At 46.9% G+C, this 20,011-nt stretch overlaps 1 long non-coding RNA gene across 2 annotated transcripts; it reads left to right on the forward strand.

The window, feature by feature from the left end:
- Positions 1-12,724: 12,724 nt before the first annotated feature.
- LOC146504845 (uncharacterized) lies at positions 12,725-18,801 on the forward strand. Of its 2 annotated transcripts, none has more exons than XR_014877545.1 (4): positions 12,725-14,211; positions 17,077-17,192; positions 17,583-17,705; positions 17,790-18,801. It is a non-coding gene; the product is annotated as an uncharacterized LOC146504845 (long non-coding RNA). The 2 variants fall into 2 exon arrangements; XR_014877544.1 differs by having other exon boundaries at positions 12,729-14,211; positions 17,860-18,801.
- Positions 18,802-20,011: the final 1,210 nt, after the last annotated feature.

Consider the following 20,011-nt stretch of genomic DNA (forward strand, 5'->3'; position numbering starts at 1 on the left):
CCCGCCCTATGGAAGACATCCTGCATCGCCCCCTTCCCCAAAAGGAACCGGCCCAATGAGCTGAATGACTTCCGACCGGTGGCACTGACATCACATCTTATGAAGACTCTAGAGCGGCTCTTCCTCAACCTCCTCCGACCACAGGTACAACATGCCCAGGACCCACTACAGTTCGTCTACAAGGCGGGTGTCAGAGTGGAGGATGCCAACCTGTACCTCCTGCATAGAGCCCACTCACACCTGGATGGGGGAAAAGGCACGGTCAGGATCCTGTTTCTTGACTTTTCCAGTGCCTTTAATACAATCCGGCCCTGTCTGCTTCAGGAAAAACTGAACAGGATGCAGGTGGACCCCTGCCTGGTCGCTTGGATCTCCGACTACCTCACTGACAGGCCACAATACGTCAGGCTGAAGGACATCACGTCGGACACTGTGGTCAGCAGCACAGGAGCACCACAGGGAACTGTGCTGTCCCCTCTTCTCTTCACCCTGTACACCTCTGACTTCTGCTACAACTCTGAATTATGCCACATTCAGAAGTTTGCAGACGACACAGCCATCATGGGGTGTATCTGGGATGACCAGGAAGAGGAGTATAGAAGTCTGGTGAGGAACTTTGTCGCATGGAGTCACACAAACCACCTGCAACTCAACATCTCAAAGACTAAGGAACTGGTTGTCGACCGGCGGCGCGATCGGTGTTTCCTCCCCACAGACGGCTCCAACGGGCCGGGCAAGATCACATCCGGCGAGTCGGGCAGCGAGGCAGGAGTGGCTGAGAGAAGGTGAGGTGTGTGCCGGAGAAATGCCTGCATGGTCGGAGGAAGCGACTTCAGAAGCCATGGCAGGCCAGAAAAGAGCCGTTGTAGCCGGCTTTCCACGGTGCGGCGAAGCTCCTCCGGAGGGTTCTCTAGCCAAGGAACTGGTTGTGGACTTTGGGAGGTCCAGAGCAGGTCCACTGCCGGTTCAGATAGAGGGGGAGGAGGTGGAGGTGGTCAACAAGTACAAGTACCTCGGGCTGTGGGTGGACAACAAACTGGACTGGTCATGCAACACAGAGCACCTGTACAAAAAAGCCCAAAGCCGACTGTACTTCCTCAGGAGGCTGAGGTCTTTTAACATCTGCAGGAAGCTCCTGAGGATGTTTTACCAGTCGGTGGTTGCTGGAGTACTTTTCTATGCAGTGGTGTGCTGGGGGAGCAGCACAGCAAAGAAGGACTCATCCAGGCTGGAAAAATTGATCAGGAAGGCTGGCTCTGTGGTCGGCATGAAGCTGGACACTCTGGTGTCAGTGGCAGAGAAAAGGACACTAAAGAAACTGCTGGACATTATGGACAATGCTGGGCATCCTCTGCACACGGCCATAAACAACCAGACGAGTCTGTTCAGTGACAGGTTGCTTCTCGAAAAGACAAGAACCATCCATCCATCCATTCATCTTCATCCGCTTTATCCGGGGCTGGGTCGCGGGGGCAGCAGCCTAAGCAAAGAGGCCCAGACCTCCCTCTCCCCAGCCACCTCCTCCAGCTCGTCCGGGGGAACACCAAGGCGTTCCCAGGCCAGCCGAGAGATATAATCTCTCCAGCGTGTCCTGGGTCTGCCCCGGGGCCTCCTCCCGGTGGGACATGCCTTGAACACCTCACCCAGGAGGCGCCCAGGGGGCATCCTTGTCAGATGCCCAAACCACCTCAGCTGGCTCCTTTCGATGTGGAGCAGCAGCGGCTCTACTCTGAGCCCCTCCCGGATGGCCGAACTTCTCACCCTATTTCTAAGGGAGAGGCCAGCCACCCTTCGGAGGAAGCTCATTTCCGCCGCTTGTATCCGCGATCTCGTCCTTTCGGTCACTACCCACAGCTCGTGGCCATAGGTGAGGGTAGGGACGTAGATTGACCGGTAAATTGAGAGCTTCGCTTTTACACTCAGCTCCCTCTTCACCACGACGGACCGGTGCAGCGTCCGCATTACTGCAGCTGCAGCCCCAATCCGTCTGTCGATCTCCGGCTCCCTTCTCCCATCACTCGCGAACAAGACCCCGAGATACTTGAACTCCTCCACTTGGGGCAGGAACTCATCCCCGACCCGGAGTGGGCACTCCACCCTTTTCCGGCTGAGAACCAAGGCCTCAGATTTGGAGGTGCTGATCCTCATTCCCGCTGCTTCACACTCGGCTGCGAACCGCTCCAGTGCGAGCTGGAGGCCCTCACCCGATGAAGCCAACAGAACCACATCATCCGCAAAGATCAGAGATGAGATTCTGAGGCCACCAAAGCGAAAGCCCTCCGCCACTTGGCTGCGCCTAGAAATCCTGTCCATTCGATCCCTATACAACCGTTGCAAGAGCTTGGTTCACATTGCCGGCAATAAGTCGGCAGACGTGTGGGGTTTGTAGAAAGGACCCAAAAGGCGGCAGCTCTGGTGCAGGTGAGTGTTTATTTACAGGAGTGGGTACAAACAGCAGTGGTGGGTGAACATGAAACTGGAAAACCTAAACTGGGCAGAGCTAAGAAAACACATGAAAGGACACAAACTAAGAAACGTGGACTAGATACAGGAACACACGGGCAGAACAGAGTAAACACTAAACAGAGGAAGAACAGAACCAATAATCACACCAATAGAAAACACAAAACGCTGGGTCAAAAGGACCCAGGACCATGACACAAGACCTTATTGAGCACTCTTCCATCCTATCCAAGACCGTCCTGGATGACAGGAGCAAATCTATTCTTGAGAAACTCTGATGGGGGCAAGAAAAAAAAGTGAAATCCCTATCTGTGGGGTGAGCTACTCGCCAGGAATCAAAAATTTCTAGATCAGAACAAAACTCTTTCAATCTAATACTTTTTGGGGACCATTCACCCCCTGGTGGAGATTTATCAACCCTAGGATCAGGAACACAATTAAAATCACCTCCCAAAACCAAATATGGGGAAGCTATGGCTGAAACATGGGTTAAGAGATTGAGAAAAAAAGAGACATCTTCTGAATTTGGACCATAAACACATCCTATAAAAATAGATTCTCTAAATAAGAAACCAGATATAAGAATGTAGCGTCCTTCCTTATCTTTTATGACTTTTTATGGTTAGAGGCAAATTACGATGGATAAGGATGGCTACTCCTCTACTTTTTGTATTATAGGATGAGTAAAAAGCTTGGCCAACCCAACTTCTTTTTAGTTTTGAGTGTTCTAAATCATTTAAATGACTTTCTGAAACTAAGGCAATTTGTGTTTCTTCCTTCTTCAAAAATGAAAGAGTTTTCTGTCATTTAACAACATTATTCAGCCCTTAAAGAAATTATTTTAAAATCAGTCATATCAGCTCAGCTTTTGTTTTTTTTTTTGTTAAAATTCCCGCCGCCACCCCCCTATTATAACTTGATGTGTGGGAAACCATTCTCGGAGTGCGCTACTGCAAATAAGCAAACAGATGTTTCCATAAAAGGGAATGTGGGTAATTTTAGATACATTATATAGACACAACCATATTAATGATAAAAACAAAGGAGAAAGACAACCCCTAAAACCCCCCTTCCCTCCCCCCAAAAAACGATCCTACGATCCATCAAAATAGAAAACTGGGTCTCGTGAAACCGAGCAAGTGTCACTGACAGAGAGGCAAAAAGAAAAGAAAAAAGAAACAAAAACTCCCCTCCAAACTCCCGCATGCCACCGAAAAAACCAGCCAACCTCATTTATATTTCTAAGTTGAACTCGTTTTACTTTATAAAATCCGTAAGAAAAGACAAATAAGAAGGGAGGGGACAATTGAGTCATTCCTTAATAAGTGTACAACATCCAGTTCCAATACACCTTAGCATGGGCTGGGTATCCTTAAATTAAGAGTATGTCTAATATTTAAGTGCCTGAATAGAACTAATCATATTCAATCAATTGCTGTCGGTGTACTTCAATTTAACTCAAATTGTCCAAAAGAGCAAGAGCATCTTCAGATTTATGGAAGGAGTAATTTTTCCCTCCGTGGGAAAAGTTTAGTGTAGCAGGATAGCGCATATAAAAGTGCATATTTTTCTGGACAAGTTTTTGGCACACTCCGTTAAACGCACGTCGCATCTCTTTTACTCCTGTTGCCAAATCTTGTCGAATATGAATGATCTGTCCATCATAAGTCAGGGGGCCATTATCTTTAGCTGCAGTGAGGATCCTAATCCTTAATAATCATTGCACGAGGGTGATTAGGTCTCGATAATCCAATGGACCGATGGGCTCTGTCGATTTTGATTTTCCCCTGTTTAGTTTGAATACTCAGCAAAGTCGGTAGCCAGCCTTCGAGGAATTTCACCGGTTCACGACCTTCAGTGCCTTCCTTTAAGTTCAGAATTACATAGTTGTCTCTTCAGCTCCGGCCCTCCAAGTCTAGACATTTTTCCGTAAGAATATTCACTTTAGTCTCCATATCAGCCAGTCTAGTTTCCATACCTGACAGGGAGTCTTCTGCAGTTGAAATGCGATTCTCCGTGTCAGAGATCCGTTGAGAATTTAATTCCAGTTGTGCTGATATATTTTTTAGTGATAATGAGAGCTCACCGAATTTATTCTCCATCATAGTAGATGTAGGTTTCATTCGAATGGAGCCTTAGCTTGACGCTCCGCTTACTCCCTCTTTCCATATCCAAAAAACAAAAAACAAAACAACAGTCCTTGATAGTTTCTCAATATCTACTTCAAAAGTCCAAACAGGTATACAGCAACAGAATTCCAAATTACGAAAACTTATAAAGCTCAATTAAAAAAGGATGAAGAGAGATTGCGAGGTCAAAAAACCATGTGGCTCCACTCTCCTCTCGCCCAACTTCCTGTTTTTTCTGCACTATCAAAATAAAAGCGTACATTTCAAATTAAACTCCATGTAGGCTTCTACAGTAGATATTTGGTCCACGACTGTCTTTGATATTTCCGCAGCGAGCGCGTCGGCGTCCACAGGTGTACTTGGCGTGGTAGCTGTGGTCGTCGACATACCCTCTTTCGCTTGTGACTCTTCAGGAGATTTGTTGGATGCAGATTTTGCAGCTCTTGTAGGGGGCATTTTAACAGACTCTTGTTTAAAGTTTTTATCCCTCAAGGTTGTGCAGAATGTATCGATAATAAAGCAAGATATGCTCAGTGGCGGCGGGAGCTCAGTGTTAACCATTCCTCGCCGTCAGTCCCCTGACCGTGGTCGGGAGACGCGAGGGGAGATGCTTCCTCCAGGGCCAAAGTTTGTCATCCTTCGGGGTTAACTCCCTTCACTTTTATGGAGTAGTGAGGCAGACAGAAATAAGCCGGGACACCGGAGAGTACTGAAGAGATGAGGCTTTAATAACAGTACTGCACACTTCGAAAACACACTGCATAGGCTGTAGCCCGTTAGAACACTGCTCCCTGTCACCCTCTCTACCCAGGACACACTCTCTCTCTCTTTTTTTCCTCTTCCGCTCCCCGCGTTTCCTTCACGCGCATGCTCACACACACATCACATACACTCCTTACTGCACCCAGTCACTCACAAGACGGCAATTCCCGCAACACTACCCCCACTCTGGATGGCAATTAAACAATAATTCCACTCCAGCATTGTAATGCATAAAACTGGTACACAATCCCCTTTACCACTTGGAGCCCACAGGAGATAAAAGTGTTAGCCATTACCGCATATAAGGTGAGGTATAGTATCAACTAGTGCACTTCAGTGACAAAGACGTTGACTCAAGTAAGGTGTACATACATGTGCAAAATAAAGCATTTCAAGTGCTGTTAAGTAGAAAAGAAATTACACAATTGTAACTATTACATGGCGACCGGGAATAACTAACTTATCCTAGCATCTAGGAAGGCACAAATACAAATGGATAAGTGCATGTAGATAACCCCGTAGGTCCTTCAGATACTTTACTCCCCTTTTTTTTTTTCAAATGTAAACACTCGAACAATGAAAAATATAGCTCTCTTAAACCATTGTAGCTAACAGTGTAGGAGGCTGAAACAATTTAAACTTGAACTGAATCTTCAGTCCTACTTGGAACTGTCCATGGTAGGTAAACCAAGCTAAGTGATCCACACTCCATACCGGTCTGGAGCACTGCGCCGACGAGTTGGTCGCTGAAACTGCTGGCCCAGGTGGTCTGGCTCACCCACCACACCCCCACCATTCTCATGGTCTACATGGGAAGGGGACGATGGGATAACCACAACTGGAGCGGGATCAGCTGCAACTGAGACACATGGCTGAGAGGAGCTGGGGCCATTGCCAGTTGCAGTAGAGAACAGACTGTGCAGACCCAGATCACGGTCTGCTGGGTCATCCTCTAAAGCTGGTGGTGGGACCTCTGTAGGGGACCACTGATGAGCTTGATCAAGGACCCAGGTATTGTCCAGGGGCTCGCAGCAGCGATAATGCTTTAGCTGGTCATGGTGGACAACTTTCACTTTAGACCTTGGGTTCTTCTGGATCCGATAAACTAGGTCATCCAATTGCACCAGGACAAAGAATGATCCTTCATACGATGGGAGGAACTTTCTGACCTTGTTCTTGATGTGACATGTACCTTTGATGAGATACCACACAGGATCACCAGTCTTATACTGTGTGTGGCAACAGTTCTTGTCATATTGCCTTTTTGCGCACGTGACTGACTCACACAGGGCTTCCCTGACGATGAGGTGGGCCAGATCCATCCGCTCACACATTTGCTGCACATACTCTGGAGCTGAGGGTTGGTTGTCTGGATCAGGAGGTAGACCTGCGACAAGGTCCACTGGCTCACTCAGTTCTCGGCCAAACATCATGAAGTGCAACCGGTGCAACCTGTAGCACCGTGTTTGGTCGCCCTGTAGGCCATAACAGCGTACGGGATCATCAGGTCCCAGTCCCAATGGCAACGCTCTGCTGTGGAGGCCAGGATCTTCTGGAGAGTGGCATTGAAACATTCAACCTGGCCATCTGACTGGGGTTGGAATGGCGTTGTATGAGTCTTGTCTATGCCAAACAAACTGCACACCCCCTGGAACACATCAGATTCAAAATTGCGTCCCTGGTCACTGTGCAGTGCTTGAGGTATCCGGTAGCGGCACACCCACTCAGATGCAACGACCTCGGCAATGGTTGCAGCCCGTTCATCTGGGATAGGAAAGGCTTCGGTCCACTTTGTAAAGTAGTCTTGTATCACAAGCACATATCGGTTTCTGCGCTCCGTCTCATTCAGTGGCCCCATAATGTCCAGCGCAACGCGCTCCATTGGGGCTCCTACCCGGACAGTTCCCATCAGAGCTTGCAGTGTCTTCTGGGGTCGGGCCCTGGATGCACAGCTGGTACAAGTACGGCACCAAAGAGCGACGTCTTCCCTCATGTGATACCAATAGAATCGGGTTTGTAGTCTGGCCACAGTCCTCTCGACACCAAAATGTCCACCCACTGGCCCTTCGTGCATCTGGCCCATCACTTCTGGTTGTAGCTTGTGTGGCTGTACGATTTGGGGATAGAACTGGGTTTCGTCAAGGCAGTAGAAGCGACGGACCAGAACTCCATCTCTGAAGTAGAGCCGTTTCCATTGAGCCCAGTATGTCTTAGTGGCTGGCCTGCATGGTGAGACAATAGTCCATGGGGGGCGCTCACTGCTGGCCTCCATCCAGGCGCATATGGGTGCAATGTCTGCATCAGCGTCCTGGGCTTGGCTCAGCTCCCCCATGGTCCAGCCGTGAAACAGAGAAGCAGTATCAAGGGTTTTAGCCACATATACTTTCTCAGACAGCTTTACAGTGTGTGTATTAGTGGAAATGTTCTGATGTGATATGTCTGTTCTAGTGTGAATTATCTGTTCTGAGATGTCTGTGTTAGTAGGAGTGTTTTGACATAAAATGTCTGAAATAGTAAGAGCAGTTTGATCTAAAGTCTTTGTTTCTGGTGTAGTGGACCTGGACGGTGGATGAAAGTTGAAACTCAGCAAGCTTCTCGAGCCATCGAGCTAACTGTCCCTCTGGCTCTTTCATTTTTGTTTGCCAGCGCAGGCTGCTGTGGTCTGTGTGCACTTTGAAAGGCCGTCCAAGGAGGTACTGGCAAAAATGGGACGTGAAATCCACGACGGCTAGTAGTTCACGTCGTGTGGTGCAGTAGTTTTGTTCAGTTCTTGATAGCTTACGACTGCCATATGCCAGCACATGTTCCACGCCCTGTTGCATCCGTGACAGCACCGCACCGATGCCAGTGTCGCTGGCATCAGTGTCTAGTGTCATTTCTCCATGGTCAAGTGGATAGCCAAGAACAGGGGCAGAGGTGAGTCGACACTTCAGCTTGTCGAAAGCTGCTTGGTGCTCAGCATACCACTGAAAATGTGCGTTCTTCTTGGTCAGGTTGTGCAGGGTTTCGGCTATAGAGGCAAAATCTTTCACGAACCGGCGATAATATGAGGCCAGGCCGATGAAGCGTCTGACTTCCTGGATGGACGTAGGTGTGGGCCACATCTGAACTTTTTGAACTTTGCCGGGGTCGGTAGCCACACCAAACTCGGATACCACATGGCCAAGATAAGCAACTTCGCGGTGAAAGAGGCAGCATCTGGCAGGTTTCAGTTTCAAGTTAGCTTGTTGAAGTCTATAGAATACCTGGCCAAGCCGTTGCAGCATCCCAGATACGTCCTTAGCCAGCACGATGATGTCGTCCAAGTAGACCAGGCAGGTCTCCCACTGCATGCCAGCCAGGACGCGGTCCATCAGCCGCTGGAACGTCGCCGGGGCATTGCATAGTCCAAATGGCATGACGTTCCACTCAAAGAGGCCTGTCCTAGTGCAGAAAGCGGCGGCCCTGCGTGCTCTAGGCGTCAGCTCAACCTGCCAGTAGCCTGATGCGAGGTCTAATGTGCTGAACCATCTGGCAGTTGAGAGTGTGTCCAGCGTGTCCTGGATGCGGGGCAGCGGGTAGGCGTCTGTTATGGTGCGGTCGTTGAGAGCCCTGTAGTCAATGCAGAGACGGTATGTCCCATCTTTCTTCCGCACCATAACGATGGGCGAGGCCCAGCTGCTGCAGCTGCGTTGGGCGAGACCGCTCTGTAGGCTGTCGTAGATCTGCTGATCAGCATCTTGCTGCTTTTCCCCTGCCATTCTTCGTGGATGTTGTTTGACTGGGGCACCAGGACGGGTTATGATGTCATGCTGCACAAGGCTGGTTTGGTCCAGGTCAGCAGGCCCTGTAGAAAACACATGTCCATAAGTGAAATGGTAAATGGCCTGTATTTGTATAGCGCTTTACTAGTCCCTAAGGACCCCAAAGCGCTTTACACAACCAGTCATCCATCCATTTACACACACATTCACACACTGGTGATGGCAGCTACATTGTAGCCACAGCCACCCTGGGGTGCACTGAAAGAGGCGAGGCTGCCGGACACTGGCGCCACCGGGCCCTCTGACCACCACCAGTAGGCGGTAGGTGAAGTGTCTTGCCCAAAGACACAACGACCGAGACTGTCCAAGCCGGGGCTCGAACCGGCAACCTTCCGATTACAAGGCGAACTCCCAACTCTTGAGCCACGATCGCCCCCCCTAAGTGCTAAGCAAGCGTTTCAGTTGGACCTGTTCATAGTCATTGAGGTCTTTGGAGCTCTGGGCATAGAGCTCCTGCAGGTGCAGTGGAACCACAGGAGGGCTGGTCAGTGAGTCTGCAGCTGGAGAGACCATGGAGGGTTCCATGGCCTCAGCTGGCTGGAGGAGCCCGGCAATGGATCCTTCCGTAATTGTTACTGCTTTATTGCCGAGGTTAAAAAGGCAAAGTGGGACAGCTTTAGAAGGCTGCACGTTGACTAGGACTCTGGCGATAAGTACTTTGTGCTTCTCAACAAAACCTTTGGTGGGACTAAGCATCATGTCACCTTGAGCTGCTGCACCAGGATGCACATTGCCTTTCACCATATCCACCACCACAGTTCTAGCTATTCTCACTGCGTGTGACTTTGTACTGGCTTCGGTTTGGTAGTAGAGCACCTCTTCACCGAACAGGATGATGCAGCGTTTGCCGAAATCAAGACGTGCTTCAGCTTGAGTGAGAAAGGGATGCCCAAGCAGCACCTCATTTTCTGCTATATCGGCCACCAGGAAATCAACATCCACCTGTCGATTGTTGATATTGACAGATATCTGGGCTTCACCTAGCACCAGCACGTCCCCAGGTCCCACACCAAGCAAGGTCTCAACAACTGAGGGCTGTAGTGGTGGCCTCACGTCTGGGTGGATGGAGTTGTAGTAGGGCAGCGGCAGCACGCTCCTCCGGGCCCCACTGTCCAAAACAGCACATGCCTCCACTTCGTAGAGGCGCATGGGGATACTCATTTCTTGGCTTTGGCACTTAAGGTGGAGCACGGTGGGTTTTGGGCTGTCCCAAGGGCTACTGTTCAATGTTAAGGCCTTGGTGGTTTTGTGAGGGGAAGGGCACTGCTTTTGGACATGGCCCCAACCTTGACAGTTATGGCAGCGAACCCCACTCCTTTTAAAGTTTCTGTGATTGTTCGGTGTTGTCGAGTGTGTGTGTGGGACAAAATGATTCGGTGAGGGGCTAGCTGCAGGTGCATGCTCAGAAACAGTCTCATCTTTGTCTTTTTCTCTGACAACGGCAGCTCGGGGCCGGCGTTCAGCTGCGTTACGGACTCCTTGCTGCATGGCACTGGTTACATAAGATGCAGCCCTTTTAGTGGTTTCGTGTCGGTGGGCTATTTCGTATGCACAGGCAAGTGTGGCTGGGTGCCTCTCTAGCAACTTCTGTACTATTTCTGCATCACCCAGCCCATTGGTGAAAACTTCAACAGCTATAGAGTCTTGTTCAATCTCTGCTCTATCACCATATGCAACAGCCACTTTCCCATAAATGTCATCTCTGAAAACATGCAGGGCCTCACCAGGTTTACGCACTCGCTGCCTCAGTTCTACAGCAACAGCAGCTGCATGGTCAGAAGAAGGGCCATATGCAGTTTCCAGTTCGTCCACCAGGCGGCGGAAATCCCATTTGGATGAGAGGGGATTTCTGTGGATAATGGCCCCTGCTGCTCCAACTAGGCAGAATTTAAGCTGAGTTGTCATTGTTTTTTCTGACCAATAGTTGGCTTCAGCGCAGCTCTCAAACCTGTGCAGAAATTCCTTCCACGGTGTGGTGCCGTCATATTGGCCCAGACGTAGGGTGGGGACTCTCTCTCTAGATTCTAGAGTCTGGATAGTGGATTTTCATTTGGGGAGTAGGAGCTGGATAGTAGTTCATGCTGCTGCCTGTGTTTCTCTCACGGCCGTAGCTGCGGCATTCAGCATCAAGGAAGGGATTCATGCGGGAAAACTGCGGCTGGGCAGGACCATTGGGCGGCGCGAATACACCCTCTCCATTAGTGTGTGTGTTAGCACAACTTTCAGCACACAGGAATGGGTTCATATGTTCGTATTCAGTCACAGCTCTGTCTCTGTTAGCTTCCCTAATGCTCGCGGCACCCTCGGAGACACTGGTCAGCAATATGAACGGGTTGGAGTAATTGGTCTCAAGTCCGTAGTTTTCACGAGAATGGCGAGCAGCGGCCATCGCGAGTTAGCTTAGCTACGGGCCAATACACTTGTAATTACGGTCACTCGGCTTAATCGTTAGCCACTTTAGCCTGTCGGTTTTTCTCAGTGTTCACCACTCCTTTAACAACGTGAGAGGGTCCCTTCGTGGTCGCCAGTGTTAACCATTCCTCGCCGTCAGTCCCCTGACCGTGGTCAGGAGACGCGAGGGGAGATGCTTCCTCCAGGGCCGAAGTTTGTCCTCCTTCGGGGTTAACTCCCTTCACTTTTATGGAGTAGTGAGGCAGACAGAAATCAGCCGGGACACCGGAGAGTACTGAAGAGATGAGGCTTTAATAACAGTACTGCACACTTCGAAAACACACTGCATAGGCTGTAGCCCGTTAGAACGCTGCTCCCGGTCGCCCTCTCTACCCAGGACACACTCTCTCTCTCTTTTTTTCCTCTTCCGCTCCCCGCGTTTCCTTCACGCGCAATTCCCGCACCATCAGGAAAGACCTCCGCTCAGTCTGACACCATCACGTGACCAGCAGTAAGAAAACTTACCTTAAAAATCTGTAGGGTTGTTTTCTCTGAGACATGTTGGAATCTGTAAACAGTTACTCCGAAAAGGATCCAGATGTTTCAAAATACTTCTCTGGTGAACGTTTCAATTCCGCGAACATAAATGCTGTGATTAATGGACTAAAAGTCATCGCTTCTCACCCCTATTTATGGATTCAAGGATCAAAGGATCAAATTGGTGGTAAGATTCTAAATATATGTGATGTCATAATCCTGTTAGTTTGGAATACACAGAACAATAAGCACAGTTGTACAGACACACACACACACTCCCAAAAACTAGCCAGCCCTCATGAGGAGGTTGCGACGCCCTCCAGGTGCGGGAAAGAAAGCAGGGAAAACCGGGAGCGGGCCGCCTCACCGCTCTTTACATTAATGGACCGCCCCAAAGAAATCCAAACACAGAAATGCTTTCACACACTTGTGATTATTCACAGAGGTCCATCCTAGCAGCCAACCTCAGATCTCCATGCAGGCACACATTAATGGAAATACATCTGCACACATCCAGAGATAAACTCCCCCAAAGAAATCCGAACATGGAAACTTTTGCGCACACTGCACACACATTCAGAGTTCATAATGTACTGGTGAGTCTCCACCTGTTGCAGGTGGATGCAACCTGGACCGTCTCAAGACAGACGAGACCAGATCCACCAAAGAAACTGCAGATGTGAGGACATGCGTCTTTTTGAAATATATAAAACAATAAACACGGTCGTGCAGACACATACACTTACACAGGCTGCGAAAGCCTAGCCAGCCCTCGTGATGGGGTGGACCTCCTCCAGGCCTCACTGCCTTCCCCTCCTGAGAGAAACCCTTTATAGAAGAGTTGAGAAAGACACAATTTGTGAGGTCTGAATGTTCTGGTGAGTCTCCACCTGTTGCAGGTGAGTGCAGCCTGGACTGTCTCGAGACAGACCAGATCAGCTGCACCACAGACACTTCATACCTCATCTCAGGAGAAAAACTGAAAGAACAACATAAAAAAGGAGAAAACGACCTCAGAAACATGGCCAACATCTGTTTGATTAGACTAACAAATAATGGTTGACCATTTTCAGGTGCTCGCCTAACCTTCAGTAGTTGTTCGAGGTCATTGAAACGCTTAGGTTTTATATATCCAGTTTCCTTGGATTGATAATCTGTCTCGTATTGAAATTGTTCTTTGGTCAGTTTTGCCTGTTGCAGAATTTCAGGGTCGCTCTTGTTGACTTTAATAGCCACGATCTGTCTGTTTGCTCTGTGAATTGGTTAGAAACAAAACTGAACTTGTTTTGGTTTCTTTTGTAAAATGCTCTGAAAACATCTGGAAAGGGTTTGGGTTGGTGTCAGGTCAACGTCCGTTATGCCATAAAGTATAATGGGTGAGCGCTCGTATTATGGGTTTTGGGATCAAAGCAAAGCTACCACGTCATGAAGGATCGAAGCAAAGCTACCGCGTCACAAGGGATCAAAGTGATTCTGATGTATGCGCAGGCGCACACACACATGTTTGTTTGTGTAATATTGTTCACACTAAATTTGACCGTAGGCAATTTAATATGAGTCAATCAAAGAAAATGTTAGTTTTGGAGAATTTTGAAATTACGAAACTGACAATTACGAGAATTTTTGTTCGTGTATTTTTTTTTCTTTTGCATAACATGTCGAGCTTTTCTGTATATAGCCATGTCGTAGATTTCGGAGCAAACAAGAAATTGATGAAAATGTTCTATTTTATTTTAACAATCATCAACTGCATATGCAGGTTTCGTACGGGTGCTTGAAATCCTTGAAAAGTCTTGGATATATTGTAGTGCTTCTATTTCGGATTTGGTGCTTAAAACGTCTTGAAACTGTATTTCATTCACCACAAATAACTATCTGATTGAATAGTTTTCTTATCAGATAGAGAAATAAAATGGCAAAGTCTAAAAGCAACATTTCTCTGCCTGGGCTGCCTTGTACCTCTGCACGTCAGTCTGTTTCAATGTGTGACCCCCCCTCCCCGAAAAGTCGGGGGTGAGCGCACTAACGTGCTGGAGGCCGTTTTAATGAGTGTTTGCTGGAAAACGAAAAATACAAGAAGGAGTCTGCAAGAAGGATTTGTACGTTTTCACTGTGGAGGAGTTTGCGTAAGTCCTAGTAAATCATTTTCTCCAGTGTGGACGTTACACATGCTAATTTTTAAAATCGTTTTTATTATTTTGCTAGCTAGCAAACTCGCGGGATAAATGATTGAAATGCACTCAGTGTGATGCAATACGGTGCCGCTATTCTAACAGTTAGTTATTGCAGGGTAATTTCTGGAATATGCTGTAAATTTAACCAAGATTACACAGCAGTAGCAGTAATGCGAGTTACTTCCCCAAAGTGAAAGCTTTAAACGTTAGCCCGATGCTAAACTAGCCAACTCAAGCTTTCTGATTGAAGGCTAAAAGCAGCGTTGTCACCAAGTAAACAGAATATTGATTCTATTTTGGTGTATTGCTGCAGTTTTTTTCAAGTATTAACTTGGTGCTTTTGGCAACCTTAGGGGGAAATAATGGTAATATGACTGATCCATATGGACACAAAGAATATAGACTTTTTTGTGCTACCGAAGTTCCGTGGCTTTCATTCAAAATCTGTTTATCGTTAAACAACTTGAAGATTATAATGGCTTCAAACTCACATTGAGGCCTGTGGGGCACTATCAGCCACTGAAACAGTAGACAAATGAATATTTCATACCTTAAGGCTGCCTGTTTATTTAAGGCAGATGAACAATACATTATAATTGTATATAATAATATCACAGATGATAGATTAAATAGGTTTTTGATAGATGCTTGTGCATTGTTAAAGTCTTATATGTTGAATTGATCTGAGTATGTCATCTGTTCAAAGCCTCTCCCAGTCAGTGCTGTTCTCTGTGCCTGTCTTACTCTACATGATCTTTTTTAACATCAGCATGCTAAAGGACTTGTTTGGAAGAGACTGCTATTTTATACGCTAAAATATGTTTTTCTTCTGGTTGGTGAAAACACTTTATTATCCTCTAATAGATTTTTTAAATGCTTGGTGATGGTAGTACCCAAAACTAGCTGCATCAGGTACTTCCCTGTGTATTTGGAGAGGATCAGAAGTCCCAGGAATAAAAAAGCAACTAATTATTTATCTGCACAGCCGTACAAGTGGCTGACTGCTAGTTTGGTCCTCTGAGGCCGTGTCCTAGTCAGTGTGTCTCGCTAGATTTCTCTCTCTTCTGTTAATTGAGCCTTTTTGTTTGTTTTGTGCAGTTCTGGTTAATAAGTGAAATTAATAAAAGCCGCAGAAATATTTTCATTGCATTTCTGTTTGTTCTGTACTTGCTAACTGTCAGTTCAGAAGAAAATGTAGCTGCTGTTTGCCAACAAACTCAGTTCCTTTGCCCGATAATTTCCTTCAAAAAAATGCCTACATATATATTTATAAGCTGAGTTATTATATAGCTGAATAATTATATCTTTCAATTCATAACTAATAATTTTAAATTTGTGTCTTTTAGCTTCTTCTGCTTATTATTGTTATCCATCCATTTTCTTCTGCTTATCAAGGACTGGTTTACCCGGGCAGCAGCCTAAGCAGAGAAGCCCACATCTCCCTCTCCCCAGCCACCTCCTCCACTTCTTCTGGGATAACACCAAGACATCCTCAGGCCAGCTGAGAGATATAGCCTCTCCAGAGTGTCCTAGGTCTGCCCTGGGCCTCTTTCTCCTTTTCTCATCAGCCTCTCTTCAACGTGTAGGAATAGCAGCTCTACTCTGAGCCCCTTTTGAGTAACTGAACTCCTCAGCCTGTCTTTAAGGGAGAGGCAACACCCTTAGAGAAAGCTCGTGTTTTTCATCTGTCAGTCCTCTGCTCACCTGTCCCCAAACTCGTAAACAAGAGAAGATTAAAGTCCTCCGCTTGATGCTGCAAGTCATTGTTTTTTATTGTCTTTTTCTTAATATATTCAGATAATTCTAAAAATATCTGTACAACAGTTTGTTTATGCAGTCAGCATTTGTATATATACAGCAGTATTCTCAAACAAGCAACAGTGAACGCACCTGTGTGAGGCAAATTCCACAATCACAGTTCAATCAGTCCCCCCACCCTGACACTTTTTTCCACTTTAAGTGAGGAAATGGAATTAAATCTGACACATCTTTATCTTTTTTGGACATATCAACATATCTTTTTAAGGTTAAGAGAATATGGTCATCAGATTGGAGAAGCTGAACAATCAGAGCTGTGATAATGATATTTAAGGATATTTAAGGTGTGTTGACTGGTTCATAACGTCAGCTCATGTGAGAAAACATCCCATGCTAAAAGTTGCCGCTAGCTGCTGGTTGATGGTGAATTTATTGTGTGTTTCCACCGTCTGTACAGATGAAGAGTAGCAGAGCTGGAGATGAGGCAGGAGGAAGAGTTGACTCAATTCAATTTCAGTTTATTTATATAGCGTTAATCACAACAACAGTCACCTCAAGACACTTTATACTGCAAGGTGGAGGCCCTATTGTAATACAGAGGAAACGAAATGATCAAAACAAGCCCTTTTGAGCGAGCACTTGGTGACTGTGGGAAGGAAAAACACCATTTTAACTGGAAGAAACTTCCAGTAGAAGCAGGTATAGGGAGGGGCAGCCTCTGAGGACTGGTTGGGGTTGAGGGGAGGGAGAAAGGACAAAGGACACGCTGTGGAAGAGAGCCACTCTATGAGCTGTTCATTCAGTTTGTGGTTTAGCTCGACTCCATGACGTTTCTGAACTAATGCTTTGCTCAATTAATGTTGCAATGAATTATGGGTGGATTTTACTGATATTCTATCTTTATGTTGTCACCAAACACATCTACAGATTTAGGATTAGCTACAGGCTCCTCTACCCCTGCTAGCCCTTCTGTCCTGCCCAGGATGGCGCCCCTGGTGACCCCTCATAAGGTCCAGCAGTCCTACTGTCCATCCAACAGCTCCTCCTCCCCTCTTACAGCCCCTATGGGAGCTCCATCTGTGGTGGCTACAGGCCTTACAGCTACAGCTACGGTGGCGGCTACAGCCTGGGAGGATACAGACACACACCTCACCTTGAGGACGTCCCCCCAGCAGGTTTGTGCAGCAGGCTGAAGAGATGGAACAGCAAGCACTCACATATTCATATGAGTACATTTAGTTGTTTTGAGAGGTGTACTCAACACAGGACAGTGGCTGCAGGTGCTAATTGTTTTGAGTTCAAAGTAATTAAGGCTGCTGTTGCAAAGTTTGATAATAGAATCTGAAGCTGGTAATGTTCAGGGCTGCAGTACACGTGTAAAGATGAGTCTGCTTGTATGACATCATATGTGCCTTTGTGTAACTCAGTGGCAAATAAATTGGGTACCATAGCTCCATATGCCATTAGTTACTTTACAAGTGTAAGGAAAAGCAGAAGGACTTGTTTTTGGTTAAGACCAGTTAAAATGATGAATGTCTTTCATTCAGTTTCCTTGCTTGGTTTAGACACTAACTGGGCGAGCGAGGAGGACGACCACGTGGTGGCCAGAGGAGAATATGACTTTACAGCTGCTTCTCAGGAGGAGCTTTCTATGCAAGCTGGAGAGATGCTCAACCTCGCTCCTAAAGGTGATGAGCTTTTTACTGGCTGCAGGACATTTGATTCTGAGTGCTTTGACCCAAAACCTTCTATTTTTGTTTTCCTTATCTTAGAAATAACAGATGAGGGCTCTTCTTTTGTGTGAGCGTGCCCCATGTTTACAACTATCTCCCTCGTGTTTAGAGCTACAGCCCCGTGTGCGTGGCTGGCTCCTGGCCAGCGTGGACGGTGAGACCACCGGCTCGTCCCAGCAAACTACGTTAAGATCCTCAGCAAGAGAAGAGACCGCCGGGCCACAGATGTGGAGAGGCTCGCTCAGGCCCAGCAGGCGAACACGCAGGCACCCCAAACAACCTCAGCTGCACAAATCTGTGTCTCTCCTGCAGCCCATAAACGTACAGCATCTACCCGCATCATGTACAGTACATGAAGGACCCGTCTCGTCAGATTCATTAGGCTCAGCTGTGTCCCCCTCCTGTGTTTCCTCGTTTCCCTCTGTGTGTATTTATAGTAGTGATGGCCAAACAAAGCTTTCTGAAGCTTGTGTTGAAAAAACGATTCATTACTGGAAGCTTTTTAACACAGTCCTCTGTGGTGACATCTGCTGGTCAAAAATATGAAGAGCAGCTTGAATCTACAGAAAAACTGAACTGCTTCATTATGATTGCCCACTCTGCAGAGTGGAATTCACAATTCACAATTGGACGTCACTGATCACGTGACTGTGGCCAAACGAATCGAGCATCGACAGAGTGCTTCTGAAGCGGTGTGTTGGTGTTTTCGACACACGCGCCGGAGCGTCAGCTTCAAGCGGGCCATCACTAATTTATAGCATTCGTGCTCTTGTGTGCGTTACTGGTCCGTCTGTGTTCCTCCATGCTGTTTTTCCTGCTTGTCATCGTGTTTTAACTCCATTCCCTCGTGTCCAGGTTTCTTATTTGGTTCTCAGCTTTCCCAGTTTAGGTTTTGCTAGTTTTGTTTCTCGCCTCCCTCGCCTTTGTTTGTATGTCACTCTCCATAAATAAAGCTCACTCACATCAGCAGTGCCTGCATCTTGGGTCCTCCATTCATATCTCAACACGCAAACCCTGACATTTATTGTGTAGTTACATACTGCTAGGAAGTACTGACAAAATATGAAATTATGATGCTGTTTATGTAGAGGCACAGTACCAACACAGAACAGCGGGGACACAGAACCAAAACCTAAGAACTAACATCACACATCAAGAAATCAAAGATTAATAAAACAAAACAGGAAACACTGAGCCAGCGACCCAGGACCGTGACATTCAGTTTCTCAAGGAGGAATCAAAGCAAACATTTGTTTCTTTTTATGAATAAGAGATTTCCTTTATGGGTTACGTGATGGTGTAAGTTCCAGCACAGCTCATTTAGTGTGCAGAAGTGCTCCGAGGCCCCTATGAAACACATGATTGAAAGAATCTAATAAATTAGAGGGGTGCAGTAGCTGTAGTATGACTTTTTGTTCTCCTGCTGCATGACGACTTTACTTTTTTCTTTCTTTTGGTGGGAGGAAGTCGACATCTCAGTCCATTGTGACGTGCAGATCTTTGACTGGCTTATGAACTCCGTCAGGAGGAACTCAGCAGGAGAGGGAAACAAGGACCAACAAACCCGGCTTGGTAAAAAGGAACAAGAACAGAAAAAATCAACATCATTACACATCCCTGAGCTGTCATTTACACCACCTGTGGCGCTTGATTTATTGGTCACTAAACGTGGTGTGTGTTTGGTGCGTCACTGGCTGCGTGTTCTGTGTTATTTGTCGGTCGTGGGGTTTGGGCGTTGATATTTGACATCACAACAGAGAAGCGAGTTTGGCATTGACATTTGACATCACAACAGAGAAGCGAGTTTGGCATTGATATTTGACATCACAGCAGAGAAGCGAGTTTGGCATTGATATTTGACATCACAACAGAGGAGCGAGTTTGGCATTGATATTTGACATCACAACAGAGAAGCGAGTTTGGCATTGATATTTGACATCACAACAGAGAAGCGAGTTTGGCATTGACATTTGACATCACAACAGAGAAGCGAGTTTGGCATTGACATTTGACATCACAACAGAGAAGCGAGTTTGGCATTGATATTTGACATCACAACAGAGAAGCGAGTTTCGCATTGATATTTGACATCACAACAGAGCAGCGAGTCTGGCATTGATATTTGACATCACAACAGAGAAGCGAGTTTGGCATTGACATTTGACATCACAACAGAGAAGCGAGTTTGGCATTGACATTTGACATCACAACAGAGAAGCGAGTTTGGCATTGATATTTGACATCACAACAGAGAAGCGAGT

Source organism: Neolamprologus multifasciatus, chromosome 13 (genome assembly GCF_963576455.1).
Source record: "Neolamprologus multifasciatus chromosome 13, fNeoMul1.2, whole genome shotgun sequence".
Taxonomy (NCBI): Eukaryota; Metazoa; Chordata; class Actinopteri; order Cichliformes; family Cichlidae; genus Neolamprologus; species Neolamprologus multifasciatus.